This window comes from Pan troglodytes, chromosome 4 (genome assembly GCF_028858775.2).
Source record: "Pan troglodytes isolate AG18354 chromosome 4, NHGRI_mPanTro3-v2.0_pri, whole genome shotgun sequence".
In the NCBI taxonomy this organism is placed as follows: Eukaryota; Metazoa; Chordata; class Mammalia; order Primates; family Hominidae; genus Pan; species Pan troglodytes.
Genome location: NC_072402.2, coordinates 80,545,369 through 80,562,492, shown reverse-complemented (window position 1 = coordinate 80,562,492; position 17,124 = coordinate 80,545,369). Strand labels below are relative to the sequence as shown.

Sequence of the window (17,124 nt, the reverse complement as noted above, 5' to 3'; positions counted from 1 at the left end):
AAGGGTGTCTGCCAGGATAAACAAGTCTATCCTGTGAGAGGGACAGCTGATAGAGAGTTGGACACAGGCATCAGGTCCGCTGCTAAAATTGAGAGGAGTCCCCTAAAAGGCACATCATAAACATCGTGATCAAATCTCCTGAAGACCTGTCAGGGCTCGGCTAGTTTACAGCCACTCTCTGGAGGAAGACCTCAGGACCAGATGAGAGAAAAGTAGAAGGCGGCTCTCTCCTGGCCTTTGCGGTTGCATGTCCCCGTCCTGCACAAGACCCTTCGGATTCCTTGACCCTCTCTCCGCTCCTCCAGACCACTCTTGGCGGTATGGAAACCATCTTGCTCTTCTCCCCTGCCACTCTAGACCACCTCGGACTTCTCTTATGATATGCCCCCCGGCCCTGCCACCCCATCATCTACCCTACCAGCCCTTTCCATGGTGTGTGGGGAATTCTACGAAATGTGCTCTTTTGGGGGCTACCAATGGGGAGTGAGACATAGGTCTCCTCTACTCAGATTCCCAAGTCAACATTATGGGTTGCAGGGCAGGAATGCTGACATTCCTCTGCACATATTCAGGGGACTCAGGGGCAGTCCCAGGGAGCAAGGGGCTCTGCCTCTGCCCTGCTGTCCACAGACTCTTCTTCCCAGAGGAGCTTTAGTAAAGGGAGGTGGGGGAAAGGGAACAAGGAGTCCTTCAGGGCCCTGCTCTGCTCTTAATACTTGCAGTGTCTTATGCCGAGCTCACGCTTGTAATCTCAGCACTTTGGGAGGCTGAGGTGGGTGGATCACCTGAGGTCAGGAGTTCAAGACCAGCCTAGCCAACATGGAGAAATCCCATCTCTATTAAAAATACAAAAATTAGCCAGGCATGGTGGGCACCTGTACTCCCAGTTACTTGGGAGGCTGAGGCAGGAGGATCACTTGAACCCAGGAGGTGGAGGTTGCAGTGGAGCCGAGATCACTCCACTGCACTCCAGCCTGGGCAACAGAGTGAGACTCCATCTTAAAAACAAAACAAAACAAAACAAAACAAAACAAAAAATACTTGTAGTGTCTTTTATGATGGTGTATAAATTAAAAGCATTACACAGGAAAGAAATCACATCCATTAACTTTTTTTTTTTTTTTTTGAGACAGAATCTTGCTTTGTTGCCCAGGCTGGAGTGCAACGGCATGATCTCCACTCACTGCAACCTCTGCCTCCTGGGTTCAAGCAATTCTCCTGCCTCAGCCTCCGAAGTAGCTAGGATTACAGCTGCCTGCCACCATGCCCTGCTAAACTTTTTTGTATATTTAGTAAAGACTGGTTTTACCATGTTGGCCAGGCTGGTCTTGAACTCCTGACCTCAGGTGACCTACCCACCTTGGCCTCCCAAAGTGCTGGGATTACAGGCATGAGCCACTGTCCCTGGCCACATTAACTATTTAAAATACCCATGACCAAGTTTTTCCAAAGTTGGAATCAGAGGAAGCACGGTTTCTCTCCTGTGTAAACTTTAAGGTGTTAGTCTGTCCAGCACTTGGAAGGGAGGGTGTTTGCTACATGAACTTTCACTGCATGGTGCAGTGTTCCTAGGGTAGATTCTGCAAACTGGTTCACCCAGTGTGCCTCTCTGACCTTCTCCTAACATGCAGCTAACCTCATAGCACTAACTATATGCTGCACACTATTTTGTTTGAAGCTTTTTTTTTTTTTGACACAGGGTCTCACTCTGTTGCACAGGCTGGAGTGCAGGGGTGCAATCACAGCTTGCTGCAGCCTCTGCCTCCCGGGTTCAAGCAATCCTCCCACCTCAACCCCCTGAGTAGCTGGAACTATAGGTGTGTGCCACCACGCCCAGCTAATTTTTTGTATTTTTTGTAGAGGCAAGGTTTTGCCACGTTGCCCAGGCTAACTTTAAATGTATTAATTCATGTTATCCTCATAAAATCCCTATGAGGTACATACCACTATTATCCCCATTCTCCAGATGGAGAAACTGAGGTAAAGAGAGATTAATTAATTTCCCAGAGTTATAGTTAGAAAGTCACAAAGCCAGGATTGGAACCTAAGTAGTCTGGGGTCCGAGTTTATGCTATTGATAACTACAATATGCTACTATGATCAAAAACATCTGTGTTAGCTGAAAATAGAGGAAATCCATTTTTCCTAAACAATTACAGATATAGGCTCAGAATCTTTTTTTTTTTTTTTTTTTTTTTTAAAGGCAGAATCTCACTGTCACCCATGCCGAGTGCAGTGGTGTGATCATGCCCCACTGCAAACTCAACCTCCCTGGGCTGAAGCCTCCCACGTAGCTGGAAATAACTACAGGCCAGCTAATATTTTGTTTTTTGTACAGACGGGTCTCACTATGTTGGCCGGGATGATCTTGAACTCCTAGACTCCAATGATCCTCCCGCCTCAGTCTCCCAAAGTGCTGGGATTATAGGCGTGAGCCACCCTGCCTAGTGACTCATATTTTATTTAACAATTCTGTTGACAGAACAAAAATAATTTTCAATGCACACCCATTTCCTTAAAAAGAACCTTGTTTCCAAAAGAATCATGAAAAATAAAATAAAAATAGATTACATTCTGTATTAGGAAACCCTTGGTGATCTACTAAGGACTGTGGCAAAATTACCTACCACCAGATGTGTAGGTACAGCTCTACTAGATCTTTCCACTTTAAATTTCGCTTTCAGCTTAGTCTCCAGCTCAGCAAGAAGTAACCTTCCTTCATGAAATTTACATGTTCTCAACGTGAGGCGGCTGCTGACTAAGTGTTTTAGCCAACTGTTCTACATAACAAATTACCCCCCAAATTTAGTAGTTTAAAACAACCAAACAATTTTTATGATCTCACAGTTTCTGTGGGACAGTTTTTGTAAGGCGGGATGGCCTAACCAGATCCTCTGGCTCCAGATCTCTTACAAAACGGCAGTCAAGGTTTGGTGTGGGGCTGTAGACCAGGTTTCTGGCTCACTGTTCAAATGGGGGAGGATCCATTTCTGAGCTCATTCATGCGGCCATTGGGAGGCCTGAGGTCCTCAATGGCTGTCAGCCGGAGACATCACTTTCATGCCACATTGACTTCTCCATAGGGCAGCTCTACAAAATGACAGCTTCCCTTTCTCAAACCAAGGGCTCCACAAAAGGGAAAGAGGTATCACAGTCTTCTGTGATCTAATCACTTGCGCCATGTCCTGTTTGTTAGAAGCAAGTGACTAGGTTCACCCATACACAAGGAGAGAAGATAGAGAAGATTACACAGCCATGAACCCTGGGAGCCATGTTAGAGGCTGTCTGCCCTACTGAGTAATTTTTTTCTTCCTGTTAATTAGCATCTTTGCCATCCTGGTTTGTTTTTTCTTTGATGCAGGGTCTTGCTCTGTTGCCCAGCTGGAGTGCAGGGGCGTGATCACAGCTTACTGCAGCCTCGACCTCCCGGGCTCAAGCAATCCTCCTGCCTCAGCCTCCTGAGTAGCTGGTTCTGTAGGCATGCACCACTTTGCCCAGCTATTTTTTAAATTTTTTGTAGAGATGAGATCTCCCTATGTTGCCCAGACTGGTCTCAAACTCCCGGGTCAAGTGATCCTCCTCCCTTGACCTCTGAAAGTTCTGGGATTACAGGTGTGAGCCACCACGCCTGGTCTCCATCCTGTTGTAATAAAATGTTATAATAAAAAGAAACCCCATCTCTACTAAAAATACATACGTGGAGGTATGTGTTCAGGTATTTGGACTCCCAGATGAACAATCTGTAACATTTGGAGGTAGGAGGCTCCCTTTGTTTGGAATATGCCTACCCCCCTCCGGTATACCTTTGCCCTGCCTATGATCTGTGAGTTACAGTTAATTATGCATGAAAAGAGACTGAAGAGACCCAGTGGGTGTCCAGGTCTAGGAAATGCAGCTGAATAGAGCAGCAGTGCTGTGGGACCACCAGGTCCACTGTGCGTCCAAGACTTTGTTCTGAATAGTCTTGGGGCCCAAGCTCGGTGTGGAGAGGGTGAATGAAGGATGGGTGGTTGGGCAGGGGAGAAGAAATGCACTTGGCACGAAAGCTGCTGAGAGGACATTCCGTGAACCCCCTGGGGGGGTGGCTTGGCAAGTCATTTCACCCCTCTGGGCTTGAGTTTATCCTCTCTAAAATGACACGGTTGAAGAAGATACTGTCTACATTTTGTGACTAGTAGAGAGAATTTGTGAGACCACTAATTAAGAATGAGTGTATTATCCAGCCTGGCCAACATGGTGGAAACCTATCTCTACTAAAAATACAAAAATTAGCCAGGCATGGTGGTGCACAGCTGTAATCCCAGCTACCTGGGAGGCTGAGGCAGGAGGATCACTTGAACCCAGGAGGTGGAGGTTGCAGTGAGCTGAGATCGAGCCACTGCACTCCAGCCTGGGTGACAGGGAGAGACTCCATCTCAAAAAAAAAAAAAAAAAAAAAGTATGAGTTTAGGTGTTTAAAAATGAGAGGTAGAAATAAATGCTGATTTACAATGTTATACACAATTTATGAGATTTTAAAGATTTCTTTTCTAATTTTGATAAAGTTCCATGTTGTTGTGAAGACTATTGCTTTGTAAATAGTGTGGGGGGTACGTGTGTGTGTGTGGACAGTACATGTATGTGTGTGTACAGAAGAGTACACACACACACGCACACCACACATGATTACCATGGAAGCCGCCATGTCAGTGCGCCATGATTCTGCCTGTCTGCAGGTGACTGCCTCAGGGCTGTGTACTTATCCCAGCTGAGACACTCTCAATCCTTACTCTGGAGATTTAGATCTGAAAGTCCCAGGGTTATAAATTTTTAAGTCAGGGGCTTTAGGACGCACATTTTCCCTCACTTGGACCAGAGAAAACTGATCCAGAGAGAAAGTGGGGAGGAAACAGAGTAAACAAACTGAGAGAAGCCCCTGAGATGGAGAAAGAACGTAGGCAGCATTTGCATTTCTGGTTCCAGTAACTGGTGAGGCCTTGCTATTTCCTGTCATTGAGTTTCTGAGATAGAACAGGATCCTTATGACAAATTCTCCCTTTGGTTAAAGCATAATCAATTTGGGTTTCTCTCTTTCGCAACCAAAGGGAAAAAAATCAATAGCTAACTCACAAGTTCATTGTAGGGAAAAAGTTCAATTAAAAAATATATAAAGAGGCCGAGTGTGGTGGCACATGCCAGTAATCCCAGCACTTTGGGAGGCTGAGGTAAGTGGATCACTTGAGGTCAGGAGTTTGAGACCAGCCTGGCCAACATGGAGAACCCCATCTCTACTAAAAATACAAAAATTAGCTGGGTGTGGTCGCAGGTGTCTGTAGTCCCAGCTACTCAGGAAGCTGCAACAGAAGAATAGCTTGAAACCGGAAGTCAGAGGTTGCAGTGGGCTGAGATTAAGCCACTGCACTCCAGCCTGGGTGACAAAGCGAGACTCCAACTCAAATAAATAAATAAATAAATACATACATACATACATATATATATATATATATATATAGAACCCCAAATATATGAACATCTAATGTGTCAATAAAAATAAAATAATATATAAAAAGGAGAAAAAAATGACCAATAAATCCATTGCTTTGAGATAACTTATCTTAACATTTGGGAATGTTTTCCTGCTACTTTTCCATGCATTTATGTAAATTAAACTAGAATTTTGACTTTTTTTTTTTTTTTTTTGGAGACAGAGTCTCACTCTGTGGCCCAGGCTGGAGTGCTGGAGTGCAGTGGCATGATCTCGGCTCACTGCAACCTCCACCTCCCGAGTTCAAGCAATTCTCCTCCCTCAGCCTCCCAAGTAGCTGGGACTACAGGTGCCCACCACCAGGCCTGGCTAATTTTTTGTATTTTTAGTAGAGACAAGGTTTCACTGTGTTGCCCAGGCTGGTCTTGAACTCCTGAGCTCAGGCAATCCACCCGCCTCAGCCTCCCAAAGTGCTAGGATTGCAGGTGTGAGCCACAGCACCTGGCCATGATTTTTAAATTCATACTTTTTTCACTGAATATATTCTGGCAAGACATACTATTTGATTGCACAACAGGGTGACTATAGCCAATAATAACTTAATCGCACATTTTTAAATGAGTCTAATTGGATTGTTTGTAACACAAAGGATAACTGTTTGAGGGGATGGATAGCCCATTCTCCATGATGTGCTTATTTCACATTGCATGCCTGTATCAGAACATCTCAGCCGGGTGTGGTGGCTCATGCCTGTAATCCCAGCACTTTGGGAAGCCGAGGTGGGTGAATCACGAGGTCAGGAGATGGAGACCATGCTGGCTAACACGGTGAAACCCTGTCTCTACTAAAAATACAAAAAATTAGTTGGGTGTGGTGGTGGGCACCTGTAGTCGCAGCTACTCAGGAGGCTGAGGCAGGAGAATCACTTGAACTCGGGAGGTGGAGCTTGCAGTGAGCAGAGATCGCATCACTGCACTCCAGCCTGGGCAACAGAGTGAGACTCCGTCTCAAAAAAAAAAAAAAAAGAAAAAAAAGAATATCTCATGTACTCCACAAATATATATACCTACTGTGTACCCACAAACATTTTTTAATGTAAAAAAAAGAAAATATTATGGACATTTTCTTATGTCAGTTAATATACCTCACAATATGATTTTTTTTTTTTTAACAGTCTCACACTATTGCCTGGGCTGGAGTGCAATGGCACAATCTCAGCTCACTGCAACCTCTGCCTCCTGGGTTCAAGTGATTCTCCTGCCTCAACCTCCCAAGTAGCTGGGATTACAGGTGCCCGCCACTACGCCTGGCTTATTTTTTGTATTTTTTAGCAGAGATGGGGTTTCACTATGTTGGCCAGGCTGGTCTTGAACTCCTGACCTTGTGATCCACCCACCTTGGCCTCCCAAAGTGCTGGGATTACAGGCGTGAGCCACTGCCCCTGGCCCACAATATAATTATTATGATTATGACGATTTGTGTTTATGAGATTTTTGTAAATGTATTCTTGTAGTATGAGTGCAAAGACAAATTCAGTTTGATTTGATCTATTTCTGAGAATAAGATCTGTGATGTAATTAATAGGAAAGAAAAAATGGCTAACATGGAGGGGCAACATTGATTTCTACTAAATGAGATAAAGAATAAAGTATTTGCATAATGTAATTTCCTTGGAAAACTGATCATTGATAAAAGCCACTCTTCCTTTCTCCTTTACCATTTACCCAAACACAAGGAAGTAGTTCTAGAAATAAAAATAGTTTTTAGAAAAAATAGTCAACATTTACTAAGCACTCCCTATGACCAACATTGTACTATGCACCTTTCATGGACTACTTTTTAAAATACTCAAGTAATTATATGTAATATCTAGTCAAAAAATGGGTATTTCAAATTCCCCTCTTGATACTTACTGCAAGAGAAACGACATCAATATAAGTTTTGCTGGCCAGGTGCATAGCTAGACTATACCTATAGTCCTAGCTACTCAGGAGGCCAAGGTGGGAGGATTGCTTGAGCCCAGGACTTTGAATCCACCCTGGCCAACATGACAAGACCCTATCTCTAAAAATGAATAAATAAACAAATAAATAAAATAGGGGTACTCAATAGATAAAATATTTATATATTTATTTTTAATGGTTTAATGTTTAATGATAATCATTGTTTTGCCATGGGGTAACTAGACATGACTGGCAGTTTATATAAATAACCCATAATTAGTCCACTTCAGTACAAACCAAATAATCAGTTTCTCTCTTTTCTTTTTGTGAATTTTCCTGGGTCATATTGACAATTTTTCCTAATACTACACACTGTTTCATCTTTGTCTTTTTCATGCATGCTTCATTGACACATATAAAATTAAATGTCTGCATCTTGAAGGTCCCAACAGTTAGTTCTCTGGTTCCCAAATCTTTTGTTTGTTTATTATTGTTATTATTTTACTTTAAGTTCCGGGATATATGTGCAGAATGTGCAGGTTTGTTACATAGGTACACATGTGCCATGGTGGTTTGCTGCACCTAACAACCCATCATCTAGGTTTTAAGCCCCGCATGTATTAGGTATTTGTCTTAATGCTCTTCCTCCCATTGCCCCCAACCTCCAACAGGCCCCAGTGTATGATGTTCCCCTCCCTGTGTCCATGTGTTCTCATTGTTCAACTCCCACTTATGAGTGAGAACATGACATGGTATTTGGTTTTCTGTTCCTGTGTTAGTTTTTTGAGAATTATGGTTTCCAGCTTCATCCAAGTCTCTGCAAAGGAGATGATCTCATTCTTTTTCATGGCTGCATAGTATTCCATGGTGTATATGTGCCACATTTTCTTTATCCAGTCTATCATGATAGGCATTTGGGTTAGTTCTAAGTCTTTGCTATTATAAATAGTGCTGCAATAAACTAGATAAAATATTTATAATAAAACTAGTATTATGTTAATATAAAAGTTGAGATAAAGTACAAGGTCAAAGCCAAGGTCTGATTACATTGCTTTACCATGAGACCCCCTTCACTTCCCTGAAAACTGATGCTGAACAATGCACCATAGCTTCTATCCTTGGGTTCCTTTCTCAAGCTTTTTCTAATCATTGCTTTTCTTATGTGGAAGCAGGCAGGGGCCTAGTGATGAAGGGTCCTATTAGGCTGGGACCTGAGGGGCTGAGGAGTCGTATTTATCCTAAGGGCAAGTAGAGGCCTTAAAGAATTGTATGTAAGTGGCATGATCTGGTTGGCATTTTAGAAAGATTCTGGCTGCAAAGTGGGGCTCAGATTGGAGAGAAACAGGAAGGACGCAATCAGAGAAGTTGATAGAGGAGTCCAGGTGACAGCACAGGACGGCAGGGTGCAGGGTGGTGACAGTGGGATGGAGAGAAGTGGAAGGACTCAAGACAGGCAGCAGGTGGACTCAGTGGACCTTGGGGGTCAATTAGGGCTAGGGAGTGAGGGGAAACAAGACATCTAGAATAGTTCCCAGATCTCTAGTTTAGACAACTGAGCAAATGGCACACACATTTTATAAGACACAGAGTTCTGAAGGAGAAGCCAGTTTGGAGAGAATAAAATGAGTTTAATTTTGAATGTGTTGAGTTTGCAGTGCTTTTAGACATTTGAGTCTTGTGATATGGGTCGAAGCAGGAGATGAGATTTGTTGGTCATCTGTGTATAGGCAGGAGGTAAGAATTTAGAGGTCATTTGTGCACACGAAGTAATGAAGGCCACCTCCCCCAGGAAGAGGGTTAAGAGTGAACACAGCCAGGCGGGGTGGCTCACGCCTGTAATCCCAGCACTTTGGGAGGCTGAGGCAGGTGGATCACCTGAGGTTGGGGGGAGTTCAAGACCAGCCTGACCAACATGGAGAAACCCTGTCTCTACTAAAAACACAAAATTAGCTGGGTGTGGTGGCGCATCCCTGTAATCCCAGCTACTTGGGAGGCTGAGGCAGGAGAATCACTTGAACCTGGGGGGCAGAGGTTGCGGTGACCTGAGATGGCACCACTGCACTACAGCCTGAGCAACAAGAGCGAAACTCTGTCTCAAAAAAAAAAAAAAAAAAAAAAAAGAGTGAACAGAGACCGATGGAGGGCAGGAGAAAGACCATTCTCCCAGGGAGGCCGAGAAGGAGCAGCCAGAGGGACGGAAAGGAAACCAGGAAGTACAAGATCATGGAGATCAGGAGAAGAGAGGCGTTCAAGAAGGCAGTGGCCCACAGAGCTGGCCACAGAGGGAGCCAAGCTGGGTCTGACAGACGTTGACAGGAGCCTTCCCGTGTCTATTCTCTTCTTCCTGGTTTGTCACACTCAGTTCTAATTGACAGAAAAGCTGAGAACTTGTCCTGAACACTGTCCTTTGGGTTTGGTGGCCTGGAGTGGACTGACAAGTGAGTGTGACATGGGGCAGTGAAAACCCAAATGAAGGTGACTCTTTAAGGCACCCCCAGCCCGTGGCCTATTAGGGACTGGGCTGCACAGCAGGAGGTGAGGGGAGGGTGATGGAGCATTACTGCCTGAGCTCCGCCTCCTGTCGGATCAGCAGCAGCATTAGATTCTCTTAGGAGCGGCAACCCTATTGTCAACTGTGCATGCGAGGGATCTAGGTTGCACGCTCCTTATGAGAATCTTAACTAATGCCTGATGATCTGAGGTGGAACAGTTTCATCCCGAAACCATCCAACCCAACCCCTGCTCCTCCTTGGTCTGTGGAAATATTGTCTTCTGAGAAATCAGTCCGTGGTGCCAAAAAGGTTGGGGACCACTGCTTTAAGGAGTTTGGCTGGCCAGGCGCGATGGTGCGTGTCTGTAGTCCCACCTACTCAGGAGGCTGGGAAGATCCCTTGAGCCCAAGAGTTCAAGTACAGCCTGGGCAACATAGCAAGACCCCATCTCTAAAAATAAACACATAAAAAATATTATTATTATTATTTTTTTGAGACGGAGTTTCACTCTCATTGCCCAGGCTTGAGTGCAGTGACGCAATCTTGGCTCACTATAACCTCCACCCACTAGGTTCAAGCAATTCTCCTGCCTCAGCCTCCCATGTAGCTGAGATTACAGGCATGCACCACTAAACCCGGCTAATTTTGTATTTTTAGTAGAGACAGGGTTTCACCATGTTGGCCAGGCTGGTCTCGAACTCCGGACCTCAAGTGATCCACCAGCCTCAGCCTCCCAAAGTGCTGGGATTACAGGCATGAGGCACTGCATCTGGCTAGATTATTCTTAAAATAAATAAATAAATAATAAGTTTGTCAGGCTGATAAAAACAGGGAATAGGGGTGGGGAGTGTAGCTTGAAGAGGAAGGTAGGATCCAGGCATTCATTTTGTTTTGAGATAGGCTAGACCAGGGCACATTGAACGGGCGGGGTCTGTAGAGACCAAAGGACTGGGAGACAGAACATAATAGAAAGCAAAGGCTCCTGAGGGATAATGGAGGGGGGGATTGGGAGGGTGGGGGGCACAGGTATAGGGCCTGGGTGTGGGGAGAAGGAGGTCGAGACTTCCCCCGGAACAGGTGGGACTGCGGGAGAATGGTGGGCCATGGGCCATGGAGCCTGGACTGGTGCGGAGAGAGGAGCAGGAGACACAGCCTCCCTTGACAGTGCTCGGTTAGATCCGCAGGGCTCGGGAGGAGTTTCTTTCCTATCCTCTTTATTAATAAAACTGCCCTTTTATCTATTTTTTATTGGTTTTTATTTTGGGAGACAGGGTTTTGCTTTGTCCCCCAGGCTGGAGTGCAGTGGTGCGATCTCTGTGCACTGCAGCCTCGATCTCCTGGACTCAAGCAGTCCTCCCACCTCACAGTTCCCGGAGTAGCTGGGACTACAGGCCTGCACCACCACACCCAGCTAATTTTGTTTTTGTTTTTGTAGCGATGGGGTCCCGCTATGTTGCCTAGGCTGGTCTCGAACTCCTGGCCTTCGTCAATCCTCCCCACTCGGCCTCTCAAAGTGCTGGAATTACAGGCATGAGCCACCATGCCCGGCCCAAACTGCCCTTTTTATCTCTGGTGATGGCTCTATCCACAAATATTAAAGATGATTTTTTATAATAATATAACAAATCTCGAACCTAATGGTTTAAATTCACCCTCCTGAATTAGCTTCTTCAGCATGTATTTACTGAGTGAAAAGTAGACAGCAGGGCTACCACGCCGGGGCAATCACTTCTGTGTCCTACAGTAGGTCCCTAGTTAAAATGAGTATTTGGCCAGCAGCCAAAATGGAAAGAGAGGCCTCAAAGAAACTTGCAGCTGCGGGACAACTTCCCTCTCCCCAGCCTGTCCTTTCTGAGAGCCACGAATACCTTCAACCACCTGATTTAAGTAGAGGAATACCCAAAAATGCGAGCCGTTGGGGCCTAACCACAGAACTACATCTCTGAACGGAGCAGCCATGGCTGTCGCGCTGGAATTCACGCGTCTAAGCTGCTCTTTGTCTTCACAATTTGGCTTCTTTCTGCTTGAGTCAGTCCAGAATAAGTTCTCCTTGTGCCTAGAACACACTGAGCCCTTATTCCCTGGCATGTGCTATGTTATTACGAAGAAAACCAGCAAGTTTTGAATCTGCTCGCACATTAGAACTATGCATCAAACTGGTTATGCAAAAGGCAGGGAATGGTACGTGTTACGTTACATTTTTCTTACCACCTACCATAAACAGAGGCTGTTTAATTTCTTGGCTTTTCACTCATTTTTTTAAAAAAATCACGAAACATTTCTTTCCTGAATAGTGTTCTGTAGTGTGAACGATTTGGGGGGGGGGGGTGCACATTTGAGAATGTTACTGTACTTCAAAGGCTTGGCAGGACTTCTTGAACTGAGATGAATGGAGAGGTGCTTTGTATATTCAAGGCATTGTGTGGGTTTTTTTTTTTTAATTTTATAAAAACTCCACATTAAGGATTGAATCACATAATCATCTAGTTAGTTTTGCCATTTCCTGTGAAGCAAGGGGCGGTGTGGGTCAAATCTTCAAGAGTTCTGGAAAATCAGCCCCATACCCAGAAGCCCCAAGACAGGATGAAACTCGATTCCCTGGTAGAAATAGGAAGGGCAATTTAGACATGGCCCCCAGGCTTTGCGAATCTAAAAATGTTTCCCCTTCGTAAAGGGGAGGCACAGGCAGCCCACAAGCAGGACTGGGGAGAAATCAGGCAGTTTCTGTTGAGGTAGGAGGGAGCTGAAAGCATTAGTGAGGAATGGGCTTGAGACAAGACTGTCACAATTCCCTGCACGTGCCCTTTGAGAAGCTGTGGAAAAATGCACTAGAGGCTGGGCGCGGGGGCTCACGCCTGTGATCCCAACACTTTGGGAGGCCGAGGAGGGGGCTATTGCTTGACCTCAGGAGTTCAAGACCAGCCTGGGCAACATGGTGAAACCCTGTCTCTACCAAAAATACTAAAACGAGCCAGGCGTGCTGGTGCGTGCCTGTAGTCCCAGCTATTCAGGAGGCTGAGGTAGGAGGATCGCTGGAGCCTGGGAAGTTGAGGCTGCAGTGAGCCCTGATTGTACCACTGCAATCCAGCCCGGGTGCCAGAGCAAAAAAATAAATAAAAATAAAAATAAATAAATAAATGTATTAGAACTCCACCTCAATTCAGAGCAATTTCCATGAGACAATGCAGACTGAGAAAAGCAAGATAAAGAGATGTGGTATAAACAATACCCCAGTCCCACCTCAAATTCATATGTTTAATTTGAACCACATGAAAATGTCATTTTTGTAGTAAAGAGTGGTCAAATGTTGGCAGTGTCGTATTGGTTCAAAATGGTTAAATGTTGGGAATCTAATAAATATATATACATATATATAAATATATATATACATATATAAATATATATATACATATATATAAATATATATATATATATAAATATATATATATATATTTTTTGGAAGTGGAGTCTCGCTGTGTTGCCCAGGCTGGAGTGCAGTGGTGCAATCTTGGCTCACTGCAACTGAGTAGCTGGGACTGCAGGAAGGCACGCACCACCACGCCTGGCTTTTTTTTTTTTTTTTTTTTTTTTGAGACAGAGTCTCACTCTGTCACCCAGGCTGGAGTGCAGTGGCACCATATTGGCTCACTGCAACCTCCATCTCCTGGGTTCAAGCAATTCTCCTGCTTCAGCCTCCGGAGTAGCTGGGATTAAAGACACCCACCACCACGCCCGGCTAATTTTTTTATATTTTTAGTAGAGACGGAGTTTCACCATGTTGGCCAGGCTGATCTCAAACTCCTGACTTCAGGTTATCCACCCGCCTCAGCCTCCCAAGGTGCTGGGATTACAGACGAGAGCCATTGCGCGCGGCCCCTAATTTTTTTTTTTTTTTTTTTTTTTTGAGACAAGTCTCACTCTGTCGCCCAGGCTGGAGTGCAGTGATGCAATCTCAGCTCACTGCAAGCTCTGCCACCATTCTCCTGCCTCAGCCTCAGCTGGGACTACAGGCGGCCGCCACCACACCCGGCTAATTTTTTTGTATTTTTTAGTAGCAACAGGGTTTCACCGTATTAGGCAGGATGGTCTCGATCTCCTGACCTCGTGATCCGCCCGCCTAGGCCTCCCAAAGTGCTGCGATTACAGGCGTGAGCCACTGTGTACAGCCTGTATTTTTTAGTAGAGGTGGGGTTTTGCCATGTTGGCCAGGTTGGTCTCAAACTGCCAACCTCAAGTGATCCACCTGCCTTGGCCTCCCAAAGTGCTGGGATTACAGGCATGAGCCACTGTAATCCCTTTCAAAATAAACAGGTAAGAAACTGTAGCTGCCTCAGAGAAGAAGAGGGAGACTATTACTTAGAATTTGTGGAAACCGAAAATTATCAGCCCCACATTTAAAAATTCTGCCTTGACTGAAAAAATGAAAGCCTGTTGACACAATTGCTTTAAAAATACAAGGCCCTGAACTAGCCATGATACTATTTTTTTTTTTTTTTGAGACGGAATTTTTTTTTTTTTTTGACAGCTCGTTGCCCAGGCTGGAGTGCAGTGGCACGATCTTAGCTCACTGCAACCTCCACCTCCCAGATTCAAGCTATTCTCCTGTCTCAGCCTCCCAAGTAGCTAGGATTATAGGTACCCACCACCATGCCCGGCTAAGTTTTGTATTTTTTGTGGATACAGGGTTTCACCATGTTGGCCAGGTTGGTCTCAAACTCCTGTCCTCAGGTGATCTGCCTGCCTCAGCCTCCCAAAGTGCTGGGATTACAGGTGTGAGCCACCGCGCCTGGCTGTTTTCTTATTTTGATGTACCACCCCCTTGAATGAGCAGCTAAATATTTGGGCATTACTGCAAGTTGCAGAGGCCTGGCCCCTGGGTGGGGGATTGTTACACAGTGTGCTTGGCTAGGCTAGACCAAGCCAGCCAGGTGCCTGGCTTGGAGGCTTTGTCAGAGATGCTGTCCCCAGACTTGCTGTGGCAGGAAGGCTGTCCATCTCCCAGCGGACCCTATGGACTGCAGTAGGCGGTCCCTTGCCCACATCTCTGGCAGTCCCTGCACACACCAACAGATTCCCAGGAGCAACCCGCCCTCAACTAGTGGGGAGAGGAGTTGTTGTCAGTACCCCAGCTTCCTCACTCTTCTGTGGGACTATTCCAAACATGCTCCGCATGGTCTCTCGGGAGTCCCCAGGGGGCTGGCCCCAGTTGCCCACAGTAATCACTCGTTCCTTACTGTATCTGTTATTCTTTGTTTTCCCTTTCTCCGTTCCCCATCATTTCACAGTGGTACCTGGGAACACTGCCCAGATAAACCACTTGCACCCAAATCCTTGATCCAGAGCCTGCTTCTGGGGGAATCCAAACTAACACATATAGACCTCAGGCAAAGAGCTCCTAGGCAGCAGCCATGGTGGACAGAAGGCCACCAGCAGAATTCATATGCCCTGGGCTCCCGCACAGCTCTAAGGAATGAGCAAGGAGGCCCCCAGATATAACCATGAATATCCAGTAAATCAACTATAATGTAATTATGATAGAATTTCCAGTAAATCTGGTAGGATGTCATAGATTGACCTAAGTCAACTTGGCCATTCGGCAATGGTGATGTCCTTCTGGTGTCAGTAGCTTCCGGCAGTTAGAGGCAGGCAGGGCTATAGCTCCCTGCTTCCATCACCACCACCTCCCCAGCAGTGGTGTTTTACAATGACAGCGGGAGCCTTGGACTTTTGTTAACAGCCCATAATTTCTGCCTCTTTGCTATAGGCCCGAGTGATTGCTGCCAAAATGGACAAATTCATGAAACCTGGGAAGGTGGTGCTTGTCCTGGCTGGAGGCTACGCTGGACGCAAAGCCGTCATTGTGAAGAGCAATGATGATGGCACCTCAGACAGCCCTTTCAGCCATGTTCTGGTGGCTGGAATTGACCGCTATCCCCTCAAAGTGACAGCTGCCATGGGCAAAAAGAAGATCTTCAAGAGGTCAAAGATCAAGTCTTTTGTGAAAGTTTATAACTACAATCACCTAACAGCCACAAGGTATTCTGTGGGTATCTTATTCCCTTAGACAAAACTGTCATCAATAAGGATGTCTTTAGAGACCCTGCTCTTAAATGCAAGGCCCCACGAGAAGCCAAGGTCAAGTTTGAAGAGAGATATAAGACAGGCAAGAACAAGTGGTTCTTCCAGAAGCTGCGGTTTTAGATGCTTTGTTTTGGTCATTAAAAATTCAAAAGAAAAAAAAATAGTCATATTTCCTGTTCTTAGACTTTGTGGAGGATTCCCACTCTGTGTCCTCAGGCCTCCACACAATACCTTGCATGAAAGTTTTACTCTTAAGTTAGATACAGGCTGGGCGTGGTGGCTCACACCTGTAATCCTAGCACTTTGGAAGGCTGAGGCAGGTGGATCACTTGAGCTCAGGAGTTAGAGACCAGCCTGGGCAATATGGCAAAAACCTGTCTCTACTAAAAATACAAAAATTAGCCGGGCACGGTAGCACGCCCCTGTAGTCCCAGCTACCAGGGAGGCTGAGGTGGGAGGATCACTTGAGCCTGGGAGGCGGAGGTTGCAGTGAGCCATGACTGCGCCACTGCACTCCAGCCTGGGTGACAGAGTAAGACCCTGTTTCAAAACAAAAACAAAAAGACGCAACGAGACAGCAGGACCAGCTAACCCTGCAGTCCGTCTGGTGATGTGGAGGGTTTTTAGGCCTCGTTCTCTGCTCTGATGCGTTTATACTGCTGGGCCTGATGGATTTGTATATCCTGTAGGTGTGAGAGTGAGGCCTCTTTGATATTTCTAGCCAACCACATACCTCAAGTACCCACTCACTGCACCTTTGAAAGATGATTTTTAACATTCCATGTGCTGTTCAACAAACCTTCTGGGATAGATTTTGAAAACATTTGAAGTGCTTATGTAGCCACCTTTGGAACCTGGGTTCCTGTTTAGGACACTTCAAATGTTAATTGTTCCTGGGGTGCAGATTAAGTTTAAACACACACACACACACGCACACACACAGACACACACACACATCCCTCTGTTTACATGATGTATGTAAATGACCACACACATAGATAATAATAGCTCCATGTATTGAATATTTACATTATAATAGACACTTATCCTTAACCCTCCAACTCTCCAGTGAGGTGGGTTCTGGGCATGGTGCCATTTTACTGATGAGGAAACAGAGATGGAGGGATGTTATCCTAGTTTGTAA

General features: G+C 45.5%; 1 pseudogene; it reads left to right on the top strand.

Moving 5' to 3' along the window:
- Positions 1 to 229: 229 nt before the first annotated feature.
- On the top strand, positions 230 to 16,158 carry LOC471580 (large ribosomal subunit protein eL27-like; annotated as a pseudogene).
- Positions 16,159 to 17,124: the final 966 nt, after the last annotated feature.